Raw genomic sequence first — 8,384 nt, 5'->3', positions numbered from 1 at the left:
TTTGCCATACAATTTTTCTTTTTCTACAACAGTTTTAAAGGCTTTGAAACTTGACTTTTAAAGGCTTTGAGATATGACTTGGCACTACCTCTTTCTATAATTTCTTTTCTTTTTTTTTTAACAGAATTAAAGTTTATTACTTAAGACACTAACCAGAAAAGATGACTACAGCTTCTAAAGTGTTCAGATACTTAAAGTGGGTGGGGTGTTCATCTGAACCACAAAAACATATCAAATTCTAATGATGAGATCATACATTATTTACAAAACAGTGAATGTCAGGAGTAACGGACAGGACACTAAGACCGGCTCCACAGGCACATGTTTCAGTCACTGCTCATCCCTTTCCCATCCAGAAGCTTCTCTAACTGCTGGTTGATGTTTTTCAGATGGTTTTCTGCTGCCAAAACCGTTTTTGCTTTTAATAACAGAGATGGAAGGCTGGACGAATCATACGTTTCTTTTACATTGGGTTCTTTCTTCCGGACATCTGAATAATCTTGATAAAGTTGTTTTAGATTAGGTAAGAAGCACATCACGTTGCTAAGAGATGACTTCCTCTCCTTAAGTTCATCATATTTTGTTTGTAGTTGTTTCAGTTGTGGCTGTAACCCAAGTAATTCATCTTGGACTTCAATTAGACGCTGCCTATTCCTTGCAATGTTGGTGATCGCCTTAGCATTCTTCCTTTTTAGGGTTTTCAACATCTGAGCTTCCTTGACCATTCTGATGAGTTCTATTTTAATATTGAGGTAAAAGTTGGTGACAGCTTCTTTACAAACTGCAGAGTTGATTCTTTGTTCATATTGCAGGAAGATTTTCTCAAACACAGACAAGATAACATCCAACTCCATAATGTCACTGGCTTTCCTTCCTTCTAGACACCAAATATGCATACTCTCAGAAATATCTGAGTCTATGCCTTTATTTCTTGGTTTCTTCTTTTTGCCTGGAGCCACCGTCCTTTTTCTCTGAGTTTTCAGTTGCCTTTGTGTTGCCCGAGTTTCTTTGTTGATGGTGCTGAGGAGCTTGGTACTCTCAGGAGTGAGGGCTTCAGACTGGGTGCTGAGGGGCTCAGTCCTCTTAGGAATGACTGCTTTAGCTGGTTTCTCTGAGAGTTCTGGAGATGGCACAGCTGGCGCAGCATCATGGTATTCTGGCCTTATTTTCTCTACTAACCACTTTCCTCCTTTCCTCGTATTCTGTGCTCTCACAGTCATCACTAATAGACTTCAGTTTTCTTGTGGACTTTCTTGCACTATTACAGATTCATTTCCACTTGCTTCATTTTCAGTAGTTTTTGAACTTTGTTTCCTTTTTTCTTGAGGAGTCGAGGACACAGGAGATGCACAGTCCCCGAACTCCTCATTATCAGCATAGATGGCAGTGCTGTGCAAGGGAGGGTCAAAGTTTTCGTAAGGCTCTTCGTCTTTCTCATTTCTGGAGATCACAGAATTCTCAGGAAAGTCAAAGACATCAATAGGCCTGGGCTCTTGAGTGGCTTTATCTTCCTTGAAATGTGTTCTTCCTGCAGCATTCTTTGGATTTTCTGTACTGGCTGGTCCCAGAGACCGCACCGGCCAGGTAGTCACTGGTCCCTCAGTGGTTCTGCTACACAGATTAATCACAGACACAAGGTGTTCTGAGTCTCCCAAGCATAGAGAAAAAGGGTATTCCTCACTTGGTAAACTACTTTCCTCAAAGGAAAATTATTAGCCAGTTTATATTACCAGTAACCTACCCAAGGCTAGCAACTAAAAATAAATGTTTCATTTTACCTATGTTTTAAAGGCTCAAATCCAAGATTGGACAGCTCTTTTGGTTTGACCTCTGGAGAGAGATATCATAATGATAGTGTATACAGTACTAAATGGACACATACTTGCCTAGAGCAGAAAGAATACAGGCGGGGTGCCCCAATTTCTTCAAGGGAATGCCTTTCTTGTGAATAGAAGAGTCTAAATTTCTTCCTCATCAATGAAGTATGCAAAAGAAAAAAAGAGGAAACGAGGAGATATCATGCCAAAGACACTTGGAAATGTTACTTATCTCCTGTGGTAAGCATTCGGTGTATATTTCAAAAAGGAGATACTGGTATGAGAATAGTTAAATGCCTCTTGGTTCCATCTATGTTTTCTGTTTTTTTTTTTTAAGGAAAAAATTGTGCTCTATATCAGCAAAAAGTTTGCCATGGATCAAGAGTAAATTTTTCTTCTGTCTTCCTCAACTGTGTTAGTTTTGCTTTTCCTCACTTTATCATAATTTTTTCTTCCTCTTCAACTGACACCTATCAAACTCAGGAGAACTTCCATCTATACTGTTTTCCTGTTAGGATATCATGGAATATATGTCAAATATATGCCAATGTCCATATAGAACTATTTTTATTAGCTCTTTACTTTCTGTAGTAGAAATCCTTTATAGTTTGCTTCACTTTCTGTTTCTAAAATGTGCCACTTATGATCTTAATTTTTTTTCTTCAGAAAACCAGGTTAGGTTTGTTTTGTTATTGTGGTTGTGGTTGTTTATCTTCTATTGCCTGTCCTTCCATGGCTTTTCTGATTCTGTCTACTGGACTTTCATGTTTTTGTGGTACTCATCCTTGGCTATACCTTTTATGTTTTCTTATTTTGTTTTCTTCCATTATCTGTAATGCATTGTATTGAAGACATGTGATTACTCAGCAACAGACCACCTTGCTCAATGATATCTTGATTTCTAGACCCTTTATCTTACTCTTCAGGGCACTCTGTCCTCATTCACATTGAAGCATATTTTTGGTCACTGATGCACTTTGAGTCATCTAGAAATCTCATCTTGGAATGTGTTATTGAAAGCTTTTCTTATTATACAACTATTTTTAAAGCCTTACTTATTAACAATCCCTAGAAACAAATTGCCATCTAACAAAGGACAGTTTCCAATGGGGCTTTGTAGCCTTTGGTAAACTCATTAGCACTCTGCTTTTGCTGGGTATTCAGGTATGAATAGATATCAGTTTGTTACTCTAGCCTGATATCATTCCTACTAATTAAGAGATGAAGATTCTCTCTCAATTTTTAAAAATATAAAGTGTCCATGATGTGCCTTCTCTTGCATTTCCTACCCACATGACTCATGGTCAATTTTTTATCTGCCCACACCAAACACTGGAGATGAGATTACTATATAAACATAAGTGGAATTTCTCTTTTGGGTAGGCTGAGTGGTCTGTGCTGTTCTTCCTTGGTAGTGGTAAGTGTGGTCACTATGCAAAAGAAGGCTTAACAGTGTGAAATCTCCAATCTGTCGAAGATGTAACACATTTGAGTTATTTCTCTGATAAATACCCAAATTATACAAACAAGTTAACACATTGAATACGCAGTGTTATGAGAAGGTACAATTATTTTTTCCCCTAGCTCATATTTCCTAAATGATTTTTGAGGATTTATCAGTAATGAGTTAGTTGCAGTTTTAAGCAAGCCAATTGGTATGCTGGTAGTGACTATTTTGAATTATAATTCTTCTTATGCACATATCCAATTATTTCTCATAGGAAAAGTTCATAAAAGTTCCTAACACACCAAAGCAAAGCCTTGGCTTCAGAAAATTTGCATACTTTGGAGTTTTCCCCCCGTTTTTCTTCCCCTTAATTGAAAGAAAAAGTTCAGCCAATCTATAACAAAGTAACATGTCTATTCAAGTTAGAATGACATTAGAATGAAACTTTTAAAAGTCTTTGCCCACGATTCTCAAATTTTAAAATCGTTTCTTAAATTTTAAGAACTTACAAACTGACAACTAGGGTAACTATTCTCCTAGAGAAGCATATTGAGTCACCATGAAAGTGAACAGAGTCTAGCCAGGTTAGATTTCTTAGATTCAGAAAAGATTTAGTATGAACCCTTTAGAGGTTATGTCAGGAAGCCGTGAGGAATGAATTGCAATTTTGTGGTAACTGAGAAAATAGGATTCAGGTCACAGCAATATACTATAGATTGGTTCAGAGGTTGGCACTCCATTTAGTTTGGAATGACTACATCAAAGTACTGTAGAAAAATAAGAAAAAGAAAGGAGCATCAATAGGAGGTTCAAAGATAGACCACGGAGAGGAGAAAAAGAAAGAAGAGGAACTATATTTTAGGGTTAACTTAGAGTACCATTAACAGATTCGGATTTTTAGTATATCTATATTGGTTCTGCTCAACTTTTCATTTTAATTACTTTATATATACATTATTTGATTACTTTCTGTGGAAATGAATGCATGAATGAATTCATTCTGTGGAATTAATGCAAGAAACTTATGGCTATATGACTGCTTAGACTGATGATGTTTGACTTTCAGTAATATTGTCAAGTGGAGTGCCTTAATATATTTTAAAGTTTCCTTGTATCCCAGATCTGTTACAAAACTACTTACTATGCAGTTATGTACCTCTTGGAATGTGCTCTTTTGATCTGTTCTCTTAAACTAGCAATAGGACAATCTTACCTTAGCAGAGGGTAAGAGAGACTTCTTCTGTTCAAGCATGTCTATTGGTTAAACTCATTACTCACCCTATGGTGGCATTGGACTATTAATCTATTTAATATGAAAATATTAGATATGATATATCACTGCATAGGAATTTCATCATCCATTGCCTCAGTATTTGCTGGTTTGAGCCAGCAATATTCTTTGTATATAAAACAAATACCATCTAACACTTACTGCAGACAGGAAGAAGAATTTTGTCAAATTTACAGTCTCCAAAGAAGCCAAGAGAATAATAGCATCCATACATACTACACTAGACACAAATATGAATAGGACAGAAGACTATAGGGTTATTTTCTGATTCAGTATCCAGGAAGTGGCACTGTGGTTCAAAATGGTAGAGCAATAGCTTTGAACAAAATATCTCAGGTACAGCCCCCAGACCCCATGACTTTAAGTCCCATGAGTTTAAGCCCCATGACTGAACCACCCCCCACCCCAGCAAAAATACAGCTCTGATTTAGTAACCAGAATATCACAACACTGAGAGGTTCTAACATGTACTATGACATGATAAATTCTTCCCTACTTTTGGCTAAGTGATAACTTGGTTAATCAACCTGTCTTGGCACAGTGGGCTGAGATTAAATCAATATCCTAAGAATGTAATGATAATACAAGCATTTCAGTGTTTTCCAATGCCCCTGAGAAGAAACAATAACAGCAAATTAACAAACACTCAAACACAATTAGAGCTGAAAGTAGGATAGAATTAAAAGGTGTGGGATTCCAGATAATTTGCAATAATTTTATTTGATTTTCTATCATGCCTCACCCGTAACACATGCTTAACTGTTGTTTTCCACACTAGAAAAAAATCCCTCTAAGGCATAATGGACTGGCAATCTATTAGTACATTATCTAGCTTAGAAAAAAATGTATTGCCATAATTATCAAAGCAGCAATCCAAACAAAAGTCATCAAAAATAAAGTGGCTCCTGTTCTCTTTCATCATGGCAAATGTACAATATAACATGAAGTACTTTCTTCAGAAATCAGAGGACGCCACAGAACCTGCCTCCAAACCAATGCTGCCCAGCTCATCCTCCACCAATAACAACTTGACAGAGTGAACGAGTAACTTACAACTTAGTTAAAATTCACTTTCATGCATCATAAAACCATAGTGATTACATTTTGAGTACAAATCAAAGTGTATGAATGTGGAGAAGGTCTGAAGTATAGGAGAAAGGATTGGGGCTGGGAAATGACAATCTACCTAACTGTAAATCTATATGTAATATTGAAGGAAAATAGGAAAGAAATCAAAAGTGAGAGGCAAAATGATAGGTGTTGGATGTTAAGCAAGGATTGAGGGCCTGTCTCAAACTTTCTGTGTAAATTTTTGTTGCAGTACTTGTTACAGAATAGATGATCATCATTTTCTGTATACTTGATAGCTAATGAACTTCCACTCCTCAAAAAGCAAATCAGATATTACAGATCCAAATTGTTATACCCCTTTCACAGTAGTTCTTCACAGATACACATTACTCTGGTAATACTGCCACTGGTTAAAATAGTGTTAGCACTCCTCTTGAAATTGCTTTCAGAGACCGAAGCGAATTTCTCTGACTGTCCCCAAGAGTGGCAAATCTTCATCTTTGACAGGAGATTTGATATTTTCTTAGCGCTTTCCAAAACTCAAGACTGGTGCATAAAGTAGTGGTTACAGAGGACTGGACTGTTTGGGTTTCAAAGATAAGATGAGCTACAAAGTTATGATCCTGGATTCATCGCATAGCTCATAAACCTCTTTAGAAGGCAATTACAAAAGTGCATTAAACTGGAGAGCTTTTGTATGGCAAAGGACATAGCTAGTAAACTAATTAGGAAGCCTACAGAGTGGAGAAGATCTTCATTTTTGGGGGCCGAGTAACGCCATTCTAATAACTTTCTGCTGAGACCTGCAGTAGGGGTAAACAAGTGGACTTCTTTATCCTGCCCACCTGTTCTGCTGATAGGCTCCCGCACCGAATATAAGGAGGGGAGTTTTGGAGAGAGAGAGATTCCTGCCTTGATGAAGCTGTGTGGCATCTCTGTTCGTGCTCCAGAGAAGCAAGGTTGAGTGCAGGAGGACAGTGGGCCCTCTCCTCTCGCGGCTTGGACTGTTTGGGGTGTGTTTTTCCCCATCCCTCCTCAAGAGGGACTGGGGATGAAGGACCTTGACATACTGGCGCCCAACGAGTGGGGCACGAAAGAGGCACGAAATGGGGCATGAAAGGGGCACGACTGTGAGTTGAGCCAAGTGAGAGATACATGGAGGATAGACTGAAAAACCAGAGAAAAACTGAAAGGCACAAAAAGACTGAACAACCAGAGAAACCTGAAAGGAAAATACAGGCTAAAGTCGCTCACAGGGAAAAAGAAAAAGACAGGAAGACAAGGAGAAAGAGAGGGAGAAAGAGAAAGAGAAAAAAAAAAGGTGGTAAACAAGAGAAAGGGAAGCAACTACCTACAAAAGTCAAAGAAGAAAAACTCCTCAAAGACTGAAAAACCAGGGAAGCCTGAAAAAAAACACAAAAGAAAAAGGAGGGACTGAAAGACCAGAGAAACCTGAAAGGAAGATAATGCAAAGAAAAAGAAAAAGGGACTGAAAGGCCAGGGAAACCTGAAGGGAAAATGCAGGCTGAAATTGCTCACAGGGAAAGAGAAAAAGATAGGGAGGAAGACAGACACAGGGAGAAAGACAAAGACAAAACTCCTCAAAGACTGAAAAAACAGCGAATGTGTGTGTGAAACAGATATTAATAATCATTCCCAGATCACCTCCGAAGCGCGGGTCACTTCGGGAGGAACCTCGTGGAGGGTGAGGCAATGTCCCAGGAAGGGAGGAACCTCGCGGGAGTCTCTGGCCAGAGCAGTAGGGCGAGGCCTATTTTCTAATGAAATGTCAAAAAAAATAATTACCTCGCGGAGGGCAGGGCCTGTTTTCTACTTTTCAATGAAAGAGATTTTAGAACCAAAATGGGTTCAGACTGGAACGACCGTGAATGTGTGTGTGTAAGATAAATCTAAATCTAAGTCTATATGGGAGTAAACAGTTTAAGAACAGGTGAAAAGCGCAGACTTGAGAAAGAGAATTAAGTGGTAGTGATTTAGAAAGCCTGTGTTTGGGTTCAGACTAGTTGAAAACAGGCTAAAGCTTTTTAAAGTCCCTGACAAAATATAGAGACGACGTCCCTGAGTCAGCTTGAAGAAGTTACAGAAAATGGATCTTCGCCCATAACCCCCTAAAAATGAAGGGACCAGAGTCATTTTTGGAAAACAAAAAGGGGGGGACTAGAGGACTCCTCTAATTCTTCCATTGCCCTGCTATTCACTATGGCTTGTGTGAATGTTGTTTTCTTAGTTAATGTTGGAATGTTTTCCCTATTTTCTCTGTTGTAGTCAGAGCCACTCAGTATATACTAGTGCCTGTTGAGGCAGAGGAGAATGCTTTCCTGCTCATCAGTAAAAGAGACTTTGGTGTTTTCCTGCCCTTACTGCTGCGAGTATTGTCCTTGCCACTGTGGTTCCTACAGAGAATGCTTTGAATGTGAGGACTGGAATTGTTATGTGCACAAATGACAATATTCTAACTTTGGGTGATTGTTATCTTGACACTATTTTGGGATTGATCAGTTTGGATTTGTTTTTATGCACTATAATTGTAATATGTCTATTGCCTGCCTACAAAGTCAACGCAGAAAGTGAAGGCTAATGCGACAGGCATTTGCTCCCATGGAAATAGATGCTCCCCTCAGGTCTGATTTGCTTAAATGGACAGCTGGTAGCCTACTAATGAGCTTGGAGACACCTAAGACAGGCACAGCCGATCTAATATGGTGGTAGCCCCACATATACTAAGTTTTGTCCTTTT

At 38.5% G+C, this 8,384-nt stretch overlaps 1 pseudogene; it reads right to left on the bottom strand.

Annotated features, from left to right (window-relative positions):
• Positions 1 to 311: 311 nt before the first annotated feature.
• LOC150048737 (centromere protein U pseudogene) lies at positions 312 to 4,516 on the bottom strand (annotated as a pseudogene).
• Between the last annotated feature and the right edge of the window lie 3,868 nt (positions 4,517 to 8,384).

Source organism: Megascapheus bottae, chromosome 21, assembly GCF_031878675.1.
Source record: "Megascapheus bottae isolate mThoBot1 chromosome 21, mThoBot2.hap1, whole genome shotgun sequence".
Taxonomy (NCBI): domain Eukaryota; kingdom Metazoa; phylum Chordata; class Mammalia; order Rodentia; family Geomyidae; genus Megascapheus; species Megascapheus bottae.
Note: the sequence above shows the minus strand (reverse complement) of the source record. Positions and strands in the feature narration are given on the sequence as shown.